Raw genomic sequence first — 18570 nt, 5'->3', positions numbered from 1 at the left:
TTCACGAATGCCGAGGTGCCAGCTCGACATTCAACCTTCAACGAAGGCATGCCCATTTATGCATGTCTTTCGAACGCCCACCCAATCATAGGGAGGACATGCAGACTCCACACAGAAGGCACTCCCCGCACTCCAGCTGAGAATCGAACGGGAGAACCTCTTGCTATGAGGCAACAATGCTACCGCTGCACCACAGCGGAAGATGGCCCCTTCTTCAATATGTCTTATAAATTCATCTTGAGATTAATATAAACAACACGTCATCACACAACGTCAGCTTTCTAAAAGTGTTTTTTTTTCTTTGTGCAACAGTTGGCATGGAGTACTGTCATTATGCAAGAATTACTGTATGAAATGGCACTTACCATCTTATGGCAAAAACTCAGAAAAAATTATGCATGTGCTAAGACTGCCATCAGCAGGGCAAATATGCTTGGCCTCAACATGCCTACGTTAGCACTGAAGATAGTAGAAAAATTAATGCAATGGACAGTATTCCACATGAATATATATTTGCTTCAAAGTTTTCCTCCAGTAGAAGAACATCTCAAAGGATAACAGTGACATAGTTGTCAGAGGTAGGTCTGGCATGCAGTTATTTTCAAAATTGTATACCTCAGCTTACATCCTCAGAATGTCAGTTCTCTGTGCATTAACAGTTAATGCACAGAGTAAAGATGTTCAGCTTCCTTTTTTCATGGGCACAATTTCCAGGTGCAGTCACACACAGTTTTCAAAATATATGTGCCAGGAAGGCAGTGCGTACTAATTACAGTAAATTTACAAAGGACAACACTGAATGATAACGACACCATCATTAACATTTTCACATCATATTTGTTTGTGACAATGTTGTAGTTATTACTGCTATCAGTCATTTCAGAGAACATCATATATTACCAACTAACCATGAACACCTCTGTACTCAACTTTTTCATGGAACTTCATCAGAGCAATTAAACAGCACTACAGTCCAAGTAAATGTCTTTCCTTCTAACCACATCATAAGCAGTTGTAATTGATTGATTGATTGAATGATTAACTGCTCATGACGTGGTTAGAAGGAAAGAAATTTATTTGGACTGTAGAGCTGTTTTATATATTTTGCCCAGGTCCTTGTAAGTTACAGAAGTATTTGTGGTTATTTCGGAGAACATGCGCAGACGTGCCAATATATTTTTTGAAATATGACTGAAATAAACAAGAAACAGCAGTAGACAGAGTCTCTGTGAAACATTTCAGAATGCACTGATCAGCACACACAGCTAGGTCTTACTGCCAAGTTTCACATTTAAAGTGGACATTGAAAAAATCATATGCACATTACATTACATTCAGTTTCCTTGTTTTCTGTCATGCAAATGCAGATGCCTAGGTTGTCTAACATTGCATACATTTGGGTACATGCGAGATCTGAAGTGTGTCCTAATTGCCTGCTATTTTTCCTGATATCTTAGAAAAGGCCTGACAGGTGATGGTGCAGGTAGTACTCAATTTAGAGCACAAAGGTGGTGTCATGAGGAGTTCAAATTAAAGATCTTTGCTAGACTGGTATCCCACTCACTGGTGAACAAACTTATCACCATTACAGTAACTTGAAAAGGTGCAAGCAGGATACTCCTCGCTGATGGGAGAATTATTTAGGTTCATAGGTTCATACTAGGCTATCTGCCCTAGGGCATTTATAAGCCTAGCCGGAGTGTGTTTGGCTTTCGCCACCCATTTTAATTTTGCTATGCCCTTTTTCGAGGTTAGTATACTGTGAATGTGTCTAACAGTGACACAGAAGTGATACCCGCGGTAAACCTACGATCTCCCATCCACTCATCAAGATTCCTCTTGAAGAGAGTCACTGAGGGACTCTGCCTAACCTGGACTGTGATTTTATTCCAGGGTGAAGGGAGCCTCTGGGTTATGAATCTGTCCCTCCAGCATGTCCTATTTATTTCAGTTCTGAGGTTCAAGTCTCTCGAATGCGTAGCTCAATGGGATTTGGATTTTCTGAGGTGCAGCATGTCCATTAATTCCGGGTTGGACATGGCTTTATACGTCAGGCACAGATCACCTCTGAGCAGGCGGTATGCCACTGAGTAGAGCTGGAGTTTCTTTAACCGGGCAGCACATGACATCTGTTTGAGCCCTTTGATCCTCTTGGTGAGGTACTTTTGGGGTCTTTCCAGTTGCTGCAGGTGTCTGGTAAGGTACATCCCAAAAGGGGCATTGTACTCAATTATGGGCCTGATGAGGGATGAGTAAAGAGGCACGATGACCTCCCCTGATCTAGATGGGAACCCCTTCATGATTAGGTGGGCTATATAAAATGTTCTTCTAACCACTTTGGCCACGTGGTTGTCAAATGAGAGACTGCTATCAACTTGGGTCCCCAGGTCCCTAATTACTTCTTCTGTACTTAATGGATTACCACCTATGTGGTAATGTGTGGGCACTTTGTTTTTGCCAAAGGGGATGACTATACACTTTTTGGCGTTTAGCTTGAGGCCATGACTCTGGCACCAGTTGTCTGTTTCTATGAGACCCTTTTGGAGGATGCTTGTGTTGGCTGGAGAGTCGATTATAGCGCCCAGTTTGCAGTCATCTGCGAACTTGATCAACCACAGTCCTTCCGTGTTGGCCTGTACCTCCGAGAAATATATACCGAACAAGAGAGGTCCCAGGACTGAGCCTTGTGGGATGCCACTTGTAACTGGTTTGGAGTCTGACATGGCTCCAGCAATTCTAACCATGTGGGTTCTGTCCTTGAGCCAGTTTGCAACCCATCTAGTGACATAGGGGGTTATATTTAAGCCGGTGAGCTTATCTATAATGCCAGAGTGGGGTATTGTATCGAAGGCTTTTGCAAGGTCCAGGTAGGCTGTGTGGACCACCTTCCCCTCGTCAATGGCCTTGGTGACTGTTTCAAAGAAATTGACCAGGTTTAAGAAGCAGGATCTGCCCTTAACAAGGCCGAACTGGGTAGGATCCAGTGTCTGTAGGTCCCCAATATCTTTATTTATGAGGTCCATGATGTTCCTTTCCATAGCTTTGCAGACCAAGCTAGTCAGGCTTATGGGGCGATAGTTTCCAGGATCCGTTGAGGCATCACCTTTGTGGAGAGGGACCACTGTTGCTGTACGCCACTCTTTGGGTACATATCCTGTAGTAAGGCTGAGATTGAACAGTAGTTTTATGTTTGGGTTTAGCTCTTCTTGGAGTTCATGTAGGACAGCCGGGACACCGTCTGGTCCCATTTATGCTGTGTTTTTTGCTTTGGAGAGGGCGGCTCTTACCTGAGCATCTGAGATGTCAGGGGGGCAGCACTCTGCTGGGATAGATATTTGCCCTTTTGCTGGGGGGGGGGGTTGTGCTGAACCTGTCAGCTAGGATGTTGGCAATGTCTGTGGGTTCAGTGTATTTTTTGTCATTTTGGACTAATTCTGAGCATATCTGGGAATTCCCACCCAGGTTCCTAACATAACTAAAGAAAGCCTTGTGATTAGCCTTAGTGTCTTGTGCAATTTTTCTCTCGAAGCTGGCCTTAGACGATTTTATGAGTGCCCATAGTCTTTTGCTAATACTGATCAGAGATGCCTTCCCTTTTTGGGATTTTGCTCTATCATGTACTAGCTTCCTCCTTCTATTGTATAGTTTGTTTATGGCTGAGGTCCACCAGACAGGACGTCTGCCTTTGGAGGATTGGGTCTTGGTTTTATTTGGGATTGCAAGATCTATGCATTCCTGAAGGTGTTCATAGAATGCGTTTATAAAGGATTCTGCAGTCTGGGCCGTATTTTCCACAGGCCCGGGGGCTTTGAAGGATTCCACCTCAGTTTTGAGGAGTGTGAAATTTGCTTTAGAGAAGTTTTCCACTGTGGTTTTCTGGGCAGGGGTGGGGTCGAGATGTGAATATCCAGTGAGATTAGTTTATGGTCTGATCTTACCAGTGAGGGATACACTTCTGGTCTGGAGCATAGAGTCCCCATGTTGGTGATGATCAGGTCCAGTATGTTTTCCCCTCTTGTGGGAGTGGTAACAAGTTGTTCCTTAGCATTTGAGTTTATAAATTCTAGGAATCTTTGGGCTATGGTGTTGGAGCTAGAGTAATGCTCCCAGTCTATGTTTGGGTAGTTGAAGTCGCCCAATATAATGGTGTTTGAAGAGACCTTCATATTTTCCAGTGTTCTCAGGAAGGCCAAGTGGGGTTCCTGGGTTTGGGAGGGTGGTCTGTAGCAGGCTATAAACTGGAAGGCAGTTTTACCCACTGTTAGTTGCACATGGATAGTCTCTGATGCTTCGTGCTGTGCCACCAACCTGGAGGTGTGGGTATCTTTGACGAATATTGATACTCCCCCTCCTTTTGTGGTCCAATGACCCACCTGAGTTGTGTAAATATAGTATCCCATTACCAGCCAATACAGTACCATTGCTTGCCAACACAAAAAGGTGTTCATTATTTTTTTTTTTTTTTGGTTTGCTTGTGTTCTGTATAGCTTCTGCAGAGAGAAAGAAATAGGGAGTTGCATCAAGAAAGACAACAGTGCTTTAGAATGGCATGAGGTAAGAATGGCTCAGGTATGACTGATAGCCATTTTATTACAGCTCTGATTTGGAAATCATTTTATCAAATCTGTTGAAATCAGGGAATAACTGATTGACGAAATCACAAATAAGTAGGCAAACTCTGTATATGCCACACATATATATTTGCTCAAATAGCTCTTGAAGCATTGCATTAGCCAATGTCACAGTCAATGTAGCTGTGTGTGGGTTCAACTCTAAGTGGCAACAATTACTCTGCATTACTTAAGTCTATTATTCTGTAATCAGTGAGTTAGAGTAACATTGCAATTACTTCACGTGGATATTTTATGAGTTGGAATGCATCAAGCATATACACAATAGTCACACAACTCTGTATAATGTATGTGGTGTCCCACCTCTGGGCCGGTAATCAAGGAGCCTCAATCCTCACCAATAACACCAGTGAGTAGCGTTCACTTAGAGCAAAAATAGATACACACATTATTTTCAGATGCAGCTGTTTGTACCAAGTACAATTGCCTTTAAGAGCACACAGGCAGCATACTCAAGTCCTGGGGCTGGACTTCCTGTCCAGGCCCCAAATAAGACTTCAGCATTCTCTTTGAAGAAAGCAGTGCTCTGTGTGTCCCTGTTACAAGTAGCTAACACACACACTCTTTGAGATTTGATTTTTACACACACAGACACACACACACACCTGGGAAAAGATGGCACAGATTTACCTGCTATGCCACCTCCACTCATACTATAAGGTAGAATCACAGCCACCAGCCAGCAACTTTAAGGCTCTTACCAGGGAACCCAGTTACTCTTAGTAAAATTAATACTTATACAAATGGCAGTATTAACCAATTGACAAGACTTTCACGAGTGTGATGCCACCGTGCCATCAAATAAATGCAAGTACTCTCAAGGCTTAAAATATTTTCGAAAAGATCAGCCACAATGAAAGGTTTAGATATATTTAATAATAAATAATAAAAACATGAGAATACTGAGTATCTATTTAAAATAAACACCAGACTTTCAATTCACAGGAAATATGAAAAAATAAAAGAAGGAAAGACTCAGCTATAGAAAAACAATATGTTTAGCTAATTTCACTATATTTTCCGAACTGATTGAAGAATTACTGTTCCCTAGTTAACTTACTTACTAAAGCAAGGGAAAATGAAGTGGGTGAATGGTGTTTTCAGTTTCAAAACAGAATGCTGATTGTCTCTGCCACATCTCTCACTAGTATCTAAATACAATTTCAGTGCTGCCTACAAATTGACATCACATCTGGTCACCTGATTCTGATTTCCACTGTAACCCCTCACTAGAAACCTGAGCCAGTATCTGGCACAGATGTGTCACAATTTACAAAGAGAGCTTTGCTAAGGTTTATTCCTGCAGCTGGAGACTGTAAAACAACTGCAACCATTTTATCCTTCCTGCAGAGACTAACCAGCCATTCTCTGGCACCCCAGGGTAGCAATTACTTCACCACTAAGGACAATAAGAGCAGGATCCCAACCCAGACATTGCATCTCTAGCTGCATTCAGGCCTGTGAGATAAAATCTTTATGGCCTAAACCAAGTCATTTAATTTCAGGCTATTTTTCTTAAGGTTAGTTGGGCTGAGCTTAATCCCTTCCCTTCTAGTATCCTCTGTTAAAATATATACATTTCAGCAGCTACAATGCAGTTTGACATAGATGTATATTTCTTTTCTGTCCAGCAGGGCCCACTGTTGATACATTTTTAACACAAGCAACAGTACAAATCAAGTTGATATTCAAATGACATAAAATTATTTACAAAACTCAAGCTAGTTATGCTGGCATATATTATACATGTTCTAACCTACTCTCTCTGGCAGAGCTGGCACTACCTCACATAATCACAATGTGTATAATATTGTTGAGAATTAATCTGTAGTTTAATACACTTGTGGTCTCATATTCGTATGTGGATGTGACATACCTTTAAATATTTATGTAACAATATGCATGGACTATGAGATATTAAAATTGCATGGCATTTATGATATCATTCTGTGTTGTCTCTCCCCCACCCCATCCTCTCTCTCTCTCTCTCTCTCTCTCTCTCTCTGAGTTTTTTTCATAATGACTTTGTACTATAATTCCTGCTGCAAAATGAACAGCCTCCAGCACTGGAAACTACACTGGCCAGAGTCTTGGACCATCTCTCCACGGCTGCAGTGGCACCACCACAGGCAACACAAGCATGCAGCACTTTTTGGTCATAATCTGTCAGTGTTGCCTCCACAGCTCCTGCACTACCTGCTCCAACTGCATCAGGTATCTCCTCCCCAGGGGCTGGTGCAATGGTACCCAGTGGAAGTGGCAATAGTGGAGGTGGTGATTATATTAACCATCAAGAGCTGATAGGGCTGGTGGGGGTGACAATGGAGAGGGGTTTTAGTGCCTGCATTGGCAAAATGGAAAAAAATCTTGCATCAAATAGCTAAACTGACACCCTGTCTGGCACTGCCGAAAGTGTCCACAACAGGAGACAATGACGATAGTTCAGAGAATGAAGACTGCATTCCCACTGTACTCATGCTGGACATGTATGCACCACAAAGTCTCATATCTTGCCTCAATCATGGTGTCCTCCAACCTTTTGTGTCCATCTCCATCCCTTTCTGTTTTGTATGCCCTATATGTCTGCACTTACTACCTAACCTACCATACATACCCTCTTATTTCTAAACACTTTTCCTAACAAAAATAAATAAATAAAAGGACACTTGTCCTACAAAAAATGCCCCATAGATAGCTCTCTCCTTTGCACGTGTGTGTCTAACACACTTAATTTGTTTCAGTTGGCCCACACATCATTATTTTGTTGTCACATACCCTTTATGTTGTGACTATCCACATTCCTCAAATAATTTTTATAAATATACTTTTATCTTGTGAAGAATTGGATACCTATGTTGCTGTCCCACCACTATCCAACACATTCCTTTATTTTCCCCCAATGTCCTACACTCTGTTTGCCCCACATTTTCACCACTGTCCTGTCAACTTCCTTTCACACCTTTAATCTGGTCAAAAAAAAAATAGATCATCACACACATGGCCACAATGTCCCATAAACCAAACTATTTCTGTCTTCGGCATTTGCATGATGCTTGACATCATGCACCAATGCTAAATGACAATAAATGACATTTCACACCCACTTTTCCTTCAGCTATAGTAATACATTACTCCTCGTGCTACAATGCTTAGCCTCACTGGGCAACAGAAAGCAATACTGATAGCACTATCATGAGACAGTTATTCCTATATGTATAACATGCTCCATGGTTTCATGGATTTAACTCCAGGGTTTAACTTTATTGAAGTAACCATGCCTTCCCCTTCCTAAACCCCAGACTCTGGGAATGTTTCCCCACTAATCTTAAAGACCTCATGTTATCACCATCATCATCATCATCAAACCCCTTTTTCCAATTGTTCTATATGGGTTCAGGGTATCGTGTTAGCTGCCACCATCTCTCTCAATTCAATGCCACACTCCTACCTTCTTCAACACTCATGCCTGACTGTTGCAGATCTTCTGTCACACAATCCTTCCACCTTCTTGCTGGATGTCCTTGTTACCTCTTACCTTCTTTTTGTCTGTCCCAAATCATCTTCTTCACCAGATAGTCTTCTGCTCTGTTCTCTTTGATCTTTTCTGTAACTGGAGTTTGGCTTCTGCTCTTATGTAATAATTTCATCATCTGTCCCACAGTGTACATCCTAATACCCTTCACAAGCACTTTCATTTCTATGACCTATAGCTTTCTCACCTGCTCTGCCTTACTGCCCTGGTTTCTGTACCATGCAGCAGTACTGGTCACAGCACTGTTTTCAGCACCTTACTTTTCAGCTTCTTTGGCATTCATCTGTCATCTATTACACCTGATCCTTGATGCCAGTCGGCTGCAGCCCCTCTGGTTCTACCTTCAACCTTTTCATTCACACTTCCCTTCTCCTCAACCACCCCTTCCAGAAACATGAATCTAATAACATGTTCCACTATCTTCCCTTCTGTCTCAGTTTTAAGCTTTTTCTGATTTCCCCAATTTTCTTCTATTACAACTGCCTTATCTGTGCTTAGTTTCATCCAATGTACCTTCAGTTTTGCATTCCATTCCCCTATTTTGTGATGAAGTTCTTGCTCAGAGTCTGCCTGTAAAGCCACATCATCTGCATACAAGAACTTTGTTGATCTGTCCCCTCCACCCTGTTTGCTAATGTAGTCCATCACCAGTATGAACAGCAGTGGGCTCAGAGCTGAACTGTGATGCACACCCCCCCCCCCCCACCCACCTACTGGCAACCCCTCTGTGAGTCCAAACACCATTTGTACTTGAGTCAATGGGTCCTTGAACATAGCTTGCACTAATTCTACCAATGTTTCTGGGATTTCAAACCAGTGCAGGACTGCACAAATCAGTTTTCTTGGGACCTTGTCATAGGCTTTCTCCAAGTCTAGGAATGTCTAGTTGGACTCTTTCCTCATCTCTAGCTTCTTCACAACTATCTGTCTCACTGCAAACATTGGGTCAATTGTGCTGCATCCTGATCTGAATCCAAACTGCTCATCTGCCATCTTACATTCTACTACTCTGCATATCTATTTATCAATCACTCTCTCCAGAACTTTCATGCAGTGTGACAGGAGTTTGATACCTCTGTACTGCTCACAGTTGTGGATGTCCCTTTTGTTCTTGTACACTGGCATAAGTATGCTTATTCTCCAGTCTTCTAGAATATGCCTTTCTCTCCGCACTGCTATGAGTACCCTCAGGAGGCATTTCTCCCCTATCTCACCCAGCATCTTTATCATATCTGCTGTGACCTCATCTGAGCCTGCTGCTTTCCCTGACTTCATTTTCCTTAGTGCTGTTCTGAATTCTTCTCTGGTGGGCTGCCCTTCTTCTCTCATCGTAGGCTGAGCCTGAGGCAGTACAGATTCCTAAGGGTTTTCTTCATTCAGAAGCTGCTGGAAATACTCCTTCCATCTGCCTTTGATGTCCTGTGGACTGGTGAGCAGGTTGCTGCTGGCATCTTTTATGGTGTTTCTGACTATCTTCTTTATCCTTCTGTCTTTGCCTTACAACCTGATATAGTTTTTTTGTGCCACCTACTGAATCACTTTCCAGAAGCTGGTAGAGTACATCTGATACCTTGTTCTTTGCTATTGCTACTCCTTTCTTAGCTTCTTTGTTAGCCAACCAGTATTCCTTCCTAGCCTGGTTAGTCTTTTCTATCTCCCCCTTTTTCTTGCACTTCATTCTTTTGATGACTTCCTGGACCTCTGCAGTCCACCGCCAGCTTTCCTTATGTACCTTATTTCTATAACCTGCTCAGCCACATATCTGTTCTTTAGTCCTCACATATGCTGTTTTGGGGTGCTGCCATTCTTCTTCAATCCATCTTTTTCCTCCTCTTGGGGTGCTAGAGCCCTGAGAAATCCCTTGAACTGTTGTATCTTCTCTCCAGTCAAATTCCAGGTATTCAGCCTGGTCTCTGTTGACCTTAGTGCCTTCTCTGACCACTCCTTGAAGCTGATTTTGGCAATCCATGTTTATGCTATGGGATGACTGTTTCACTGGGATGACTTTGCAATCATTGATTCTACCCCAGTGCTCTTTCCTTACTGGGAGGAAGTCTACCTGAGTTGCATGTTGTCCGCTGATGTATGCGATTTTGTGACTGTCTCGCTTTCTGAACCAGGTGTTGGCTACTATCAAGCCATCTGCCACAAAGAAGTCTAGAATGGCCTCTCCAACTATATTCCTGTTGCCCCACACATGTGGACCCACACAGTACTCATATCCTGTTCTGTCTGTCCTGATATGTGCATTCAAGTCCCACATTATCAACACCAATTCATTTTATCCAGCGTTATCTAGTAGGTCTTGTAACTGCTGTCTGAATGCACTCTTTTTTTTCACTATCACAACCCTGCTGTGGGGTATAGACTGAAATTATGAATACTGCCCTAACATTACATTGGAATCCAATTACTATGAGTCAGTCACTAATTCTGATGATATCCCTTATTGCCTTCTGAAGCCTCTCTCTCACCACAATTCCCATACCATTTCTAGCCTGTCCTCCTCCTAAGTGGTAGACTCTGGATCCCAAGCCAAGTGGCTTTACTGCACTGCCCTTCCATCTTGTCTCTTGGATACATAGGTTGTCCAGCTTCCTCCATATCATCATGTCATCCACTTCCAAGCTGTATCTTGTCTGTGAACCTACATTAAGTGCCACTCAGTTCTCAGTTGATTGGTTTTACATCCAGCTTTTATACAACAGAGCTATCCCAGGTAACCCAGGCTGGGCAACTAGACACCGGTCAGAGAGTAGCCTATTGATCCAGGGCTGCTGGGCTTTATGGCAAGCACACACTGGCCAAAAGGGACACATACACCCCTCCCACCATTAGCATGGGTTCCTGCCATAGGTCAGATCCTCAACCCACTTATCACCGGTAACAACCCATGCTGACTTTGGCAACATTAGTCACCATGACCAGTTCACATAGAGCCATATTTTACACCATTGAGTGGCATGCCCACAGTGTACAGTCTGTGATCCATGTTTTCTTATCTTGACGATACTGCACACCACAGTACATGCCCAAAACAACTATTCCCCCTATAGGGCACCATGTAGAATCTGTGCAGGTGCCAACATCTCCATTCATTGGTGAGTTTGAGATGGAAACACTCAACATGTTTTTTTGGAGGTGGGAAAATCCACAGAGACACAGGGAGAACATATAAACTCCATGCAGGCATTGGCAAAAGGTCAGGATCAAACCTTGTGCCTTGTGCATGGGAGATGAAGACCTTAACCATTATGCCAGCCTCACATCAGACCCATCATTTCATGCTCAGCTTAAAGATAATCTCAAGTCAAGTCAGTTTGCAAATGCTTTCCCTCTGGACACCTCACCTGGTCTTCCACTCTCCCCTTCACCAGTCAGGCACATTTGTTTTTCTCACATAATTTCCCAACATTAATATGTGATATTTCTTCCACATTGTCCCCTGGATTCACTAATCCTCCATGTAAGACTAAATAAGTCTTACACGAAAACTACAGTCTAAGAGGATGATGTCAGCGTGCCATGCATATTCATGAGGGTGCGCTGACCCAACTCTAAGGCTAACACAGAGCACGCACGAGTGCCGAGGGCGTGTCAATCTGCTAAGCAGTCCAAAAATCCACACCCCTGCAAGTCCCACAATCGTCAAATGTAAATGACATGAGCGATTCTGCTCAAATGTGTACATACACAACACTACACTCCCCCACATTCTAAACCCCTGTACAATAAAAAACTGTAAAGCTCTTATTTTTTTTTATTATTCCCAAAATAGCTGCCCGTATTTGTGTGTGTTTGCACAGGTTTGCCCATTGCCTAGCTACAGTTAGCAGTTTAGACATCGAAGAGAATAATAAGAAACGTATACGCAAATTAAGCCAAATAGCAATAGCGTAGTGGTAGAGCCTTCGCTCAAAGGGGAGGCATTCCCAGTTCGAGTCCCTCCACTCCCCTTTCTATTTTTTGTAGGAAACCTGTTTAGAAAAATAATTCCTGACATTTATCTTTTAAATTTTAGTAAAAAGCATTGAAATAGCCTATGTAGTAGTGAACGATATCTAGTGAACGATATCTTTTATATATATATATATATATATATATATATATATATATATATATATATATATATATATATATAAGGGTGGGAGGGTGGTGTAATGGTTAAGGTGTTTACCTTAGCAGCACAAGGTGCAGGGTTTGATTCTCATAGGAGTAATTGGCTAGGCTCAAAATGGTCCATGAGGGCAGTTAGCCTAGTATTAATCTATGACTCTATTAATCTATGACTCTATGACTCTATGAATTGGTTATGCATACTGATGAATGAATAAGTAACGTATCTTAAGCAATGTGAAGCACTGCTAAGCAAAGTTTACCAGTATTAAGCAGATTTAAGTCTAATTGCTCATAGCTGTGCACTGCTTTAACTAGCACAATGGCTTTGCGCGGAACTGCGCATCGCACCAACTAGCGAAAACAAAACATGTTTGCGTGTAGCTGCATACCGCACAAACCAGCGCAACATCAGGCAGTGTCGAGCAACATCGAGCAATGTTGGGCAAAGTTGAGCAAAGTCGGCTAAACACAGCCACATCTCCTAGCCGGTCTGGCCAGTAGTAAAATAAAAAGCAATGACAGGCCTCGAACCCGGGATACTGTGCACCATAATCACAGTACTGAACCACTAAGCCATGACAGCTTGTAATATGCATGCACTTTCAACACACACATACATATTAATGAAAGTTTACCCAGTGCTAAGCAGGTGTGCTTTCAGCTGAGATTATTCAAAACCGGCCAATCACAAATAAGTGTGGGAAATAAGGCATATTTAAGCTCCGTAGGCGGGAATACTTGCCATAACTGGTTGTAGCTCCCATCTGCAGGCAGCATGGCCGGTGTTGGAGAGGGCTCTTGCTTTTGAGCGCAACTGTGGGGCATGGAGAAGTCAAAAGTGATGGTTTGGCTCCTCGTCCATAATCATGATGACAGACTCCTGCAGGGTGAGTTCCAGGGCACTGAATACAAAGCAGAAGCCTGGAACCGTCTAGCACATGATCTCACCAGTGCCACAGGCACCCCTCAGACTGGTGAGCAGGTCAGACACCACTACTCAGACCTGAAGAGATGCAAGGAGGACCGACTGTACCAGTGGATACAGGAGGCCCGTGGGATGCAAAATGCCCCACTACTGAGTAGGTAGCCATGGAATGAAGTATGTAAGAATTGCTATTGTAGTCTATATTATGGATAGGTATATGTCTCAATATCACTTCATTTACTTCACAGCTGCAGGTGTCCATGCTGCGAATCAGGAAGCCTATGCAGATAGGCTGCTAAGGCTGTGTCACCAGGCAGGTTAGTAATTATTCTGCACGTATTGTTATATAAAATAAGTGAGAGAGCATGAAAAAGAGTGTTGTAACCCATTAATAAAGGTATAATACATCTTGAATAAGTCTTCTGCATGCACTGTAATATAAAATAAATGAGAGAGCCTCTAGAAAAGTGTGTAATGTAATTAATAAAGGTATAATTTCTGGAGTGTGTCCTTGTCACTTTCCTCGATATGTTATTGTTCTCTTGCATTATAGAAATAGTACTGTTGTATTAAGCGCTGTCAACCCACCTTGGGTAGGCCCATATAAAGTGGATGAAGGGAGTGCCAGTAAGCATATATAGAGTCCTCAACTGTTGGTTAATGGCTGGCATGTATAGGTTAATCTGGCACGTGAGTAGCTTGTTATTGCGTTCCCTAGAAATGTCAGTGTGCTGCTAGAAATGTAGGGGGCTGTTAAAATATAATTGATAATGTCACCTGAACACATCCAGATATGTAGATAAATAAATATAAATAAAATATATAAATACATAGCAGTAACATCTGCATCCTGGACAGTCTGTATTTCAGATACAGGTCAGGTATATAAAGAACTAGCCATTTCACAATTTAACGGACATTGCCTAGTGTAATAATACATGTAGGGGATATATACCTGCAGTCAGTATGAATGTAGTGTAAACTATAAGTACATATAAGTTGTTAATGGAGGTATCTTTTTACACCCTACTGTATGTGCATAAACAATGCAATTTCACACATCAATGAGTATGTCTAATCTCAAAACATTTGTTGGGACATATGTCCTGTTGGTTTATAAATATCTGCATTTACTTTGATGCATGTGCCCTGTTCAAATACCACAATCTTGGTGGCCTGTTGCCACCAATCAATCCTGCATGCTGTTGGAATGAACACTGTTGTTCTATATATGCATGTGTTATGCTTGCTGTTCAACTGTTGGAACTCTAGTGTGTTGGGTTAATGGGAATACTACTGCATGCTGTTACAACTAATTTGGAATGCTGTTGGCTATTAACAACCCATATTGTCATTAAATCCTCCTAAACATAGAACGTATGAGAAGGCCGGTCCCAGCCGACCCACCTGTCCCACCTCAGCTGGCGATGGCACCTGGTGCCCAGCCAGCACTGCAGGGGATGGGGCTCATCCCCCCCATGCAAGCATGGCTGGAGGAGGGCCACCTATCACCCTGCAAACAGTCCGGGCTGTGGTGCGTAGGGAGATCGAGCGTTCAGTCACTGATCCTCTACACTAGCTTAAGGCATGTGTGGCGCAACTCATGGGTGAGCCTGCCCCTCCTACGCAGCCCCCAGCACAGCCACCCTCTGGGCTGTGAAGGTGCAGTGGTGACTGCCCATGGGTGGGGATCTCAGTCCCACTGTTGCCATCTGTGGGCTTATGGGCTTGCAATTTCCAAACATCCTTCCCCGTCAATGGTGTTCACCCACCACGTGTCATATTCCGCCCCTGTATGCATCTTGTTTGTCTTGTCTGTTTACCTCCCCAACCTACCTCCCCAAATATACCCACTTCCCTTACCCCACATTCCACTCTCACCTGAAAAAAAAGGGCAATCTGCTCCCAAAAAAAAAATTACACCCCATACATAGCTGCCCATTTTGCACACACGTCCGCTGGACACATAAACTGATATTTAATTGGCAGTACAACATACTTTGTTGTTCCCACCCCTCTCTCAGGGGTGGAAGGTTTCAAATTTCCCTCCACATTTCTAGCATATGCACAGCTGTTGCTGTTAAAGAAATGGGCAGCTATGGACCTTCCCTACACCTGTCCTGCACATCCCGAGCTGTTTTTCCTACTGTCTTTCCATCTTTGTGCCCCTTTTTCACCACTTTCCTATCTCCCCATTTTCTTTTCTTTCAAAGAAATGAGCGCGGGGTTTAGCGGGAGTAAGCACTTTTAAGTAGTAGTTAGCGGGTTTGCGCGAGTGTGCGCTTGTGTGCGCTTAGCTAAGTATTGCTAAGCTTCACGCAAACCCAGGCAAACTCACAACTGCTTAAAAGTGCCTTGCTCACCCTGCATGTGAGGGCCCTTGTTCTGCTCAGTAGCAAAATAAAACACCACTGTCAGTCTCAAACCCCGGACCTTGGACACAATAGACTGCATGAAGTACCACTTAGCCACAGTAGATATACAGCAGGTTGTTGCTGAAATATATATATCATGCATCAGAATGAGTGAATGTAAAGGAAAGATAGGAATGCCATAACACAAAACCTGTTCTGTGGAACTTTACCAGCAGTTGTTGTGGAATTACATTACATGACTATGATAACAGAACCAGACATTCTAGCAGTAAATAATGTTACAGCAGCACTTTGCAACCCCTACACAGTATCATAGCAGGACAATCCCCACCCAAACGTACAAAATACCAGTGTGTTCAGGGTCCAGCAAGGATGTAGGTAGGCATACTCAGTACTGAAATTGTCCAGTTTTCATGAGCATCCTGTGCTAATGTCAACAATAAAAAAGCACAAACTGTGTAGAAGTGAGTACATTAATATTCACAGTATAGCAGTTCACAAACAGTCCATGTGCCAAATGAATACATCTCAATAACTATGTATGTATGGCAGCTAATTGTATAAGTAGAAAAGAAACTACATACTCCCATGTATCTTGTGTTAGCATTTGTAGGGGTGAGTACAATTCTACACTGACAACTGTGTACTGGAAGTGGCAACATTCAGGTCTGAGTACAACATCCAAATCACTGGCTACACCCCTAGCTTCAGATATGTATTTGTATGTCTGTTTGGGGCTTTTCCCCTCGGGTCTCCACTGAAAAAGGGTAATTCTTACCCAGCTGGACCAACCCGGTTAACAAATGCAAATAAATAATAAATAAAATAAGAAGTACACCAACATTCTGACTTACACAACGGTGTCCACAGCAAACAAGCATGGGCCCCACTTTGGAAAGCTGAAAGGGCTATGCCTACCTGACGTAGCAATTTATAGCATTGGGTTGCTATGACAGTGAGTACTGCAATTACCACACAGCAGGCTGCATGCAATTACCAAATGGTGGCCACCAGTTGGTGCAGAGGCCATCACATGCACATGTGCAGATACCTATAAAAGCAGGCTGTACTTGCTGTCCACACATGCAATCATTTCATTGCAGCTATGGAGAGAGAGAGAGAGAGAGCGAGAGAGAGATAGAGACAAACACAGACAGACAGACACCGACAACAGCAACAGCAACAGGGGAAAAAAGATATTAAAAACCAAAAATAAAATATATTAAAAAAAAAATAAGATATAAAAATAAATAAATAAAAAACAAATACAAAACACACGGAACTGACAAATACAAACACATACAAAGGAAAGGTATGTAACAGATATGTATTTACTGGCATGTAGTAGATGTTTTTGAAGAGTACTCTACATACTTTGAATCATCCATATGTGGCAGCAGTACGTATCTATGCACAGATGCCCTGCATAACTACTGCCATGGAGAAATCAGTGTGTAGCTGTGTGCAGTGGGATATGACTGTGACATATGTAGTTCAGCATTAAATGTCAGACATCTGATCCACGTTATCTGTGTTCTGTACAGTAGTGTGTACAATGTCTGTTTGGGGTAGTAGCACATACAGTTATATAAACATGGAAGTGACAGAGTAACAAATGCATGATAGTCATATTAACATGTAGCTTAGCATTGGCAACAGCTGTAACAGGCTAGTATGCTAATCTAGCATTTGCAGCTATATGTACACCCTCTAATATTACTGTGTGCAGACATGTGACACCTGTTTATGTTGCAGCAAGGCCCAACAGGTCAGCCGTGAGGTCCACGGACTTACAACAGTGTGGACCTTGTGTGTGTATGGCCCACACATCTGGAGAGATCTGTCTGTGTCAGATATATTAGCATCCGTACATGTGCATAGAGTAAGGGACATAATGCAACTGTTTGTGAAGGGTGGACATATATATGTTGGTGAAGGTTGTTATGTGCATATTTCTATGTAGGTTGTAGTTTGTGGCAAACAAGACAGCATACAATGCTGGTATATGACATGTGGTGGTTAAACACTGTGGGTATGATTTGTCAGGTTTGCAGTGTTGCAGCCAGTGAGGCCTGCTAAAGCTACATGGGCTGAGAACACCTTCAATGCATTCCGCACAACACTGTGCAATATTATTACATAACTGTATACCTCACAACCTTCACATAATTGATATTCCCACCATGAAAGGTGGACTGTATATGTGCCTATATGTATATCTATATGTACACAAATGGATGTTTATATGTATGTGTGTATATATATATATATATATATATATATATATATATATATATATATATATATATATATATATATATATATATATATATATATATATATATATATATATATATATATATATATATATATATATATATATATATATATATATGTATAGAGAGAGAGAGAGACAGGGTCATATTTACTGCGACAGATGCCTGGTGACAAAGCCATGGACAAGCTCAATGTTGAAACTGCATTGGCATCCCTTCTGGCAAAAACTCCGTACCCATGAACTACCACATAGGTGGTAGTCTACTTAACACCGAAAGTGTGATAAGAGACCATGGGACACAGGTGGACAGTAGTCTCCCCTTTGATAATCACAGTGCCACACTAGTCATGTAATCTGTCTATGTGGCACACCTCATCACAAAAGGTGTGTCATCCAAGGAAATATAGGTCAGTGTTCCCCTCTACTCATCACACATAAAACCCATTATAGAGTACAATGCCCCATGTGGTATGTACCTCACAAGACATCTACAGCAACTGGAAAGGCCACAGACATACCTCACAAAGAGTAATACGGGCCTCAAACAGATGCCCTATGCAGACCATCTCACAAAACTACAGCTAGACTGTGTTGCATACCACCTACCCAGAGGTGACCTCTGCCTAACATACAAAGCTATGTCAAACCCAGAGCTGTTGGACATGCTCCATGTAAACAGATCACAATCCCTACGAGCTACACGCTCTAGG

This window comes from Protopterus annectens, chromosome 2.part2 (assembly GCF_019279795.1).
Source record: "Protopterus annectens isolate FY-2018-M chromosome 2.part2, PAN1.0, whole genome shotgun sequence".
Taxonomy (NCBI): domain Eukaryota; kingdom Metazoa; phylum Chordata; order Ceratodontiformes; family Protopteridae; genus Protopterus; species Protopterus annectens.
This window is presented reverse-complemented; position numbering follows the sequence as displayed.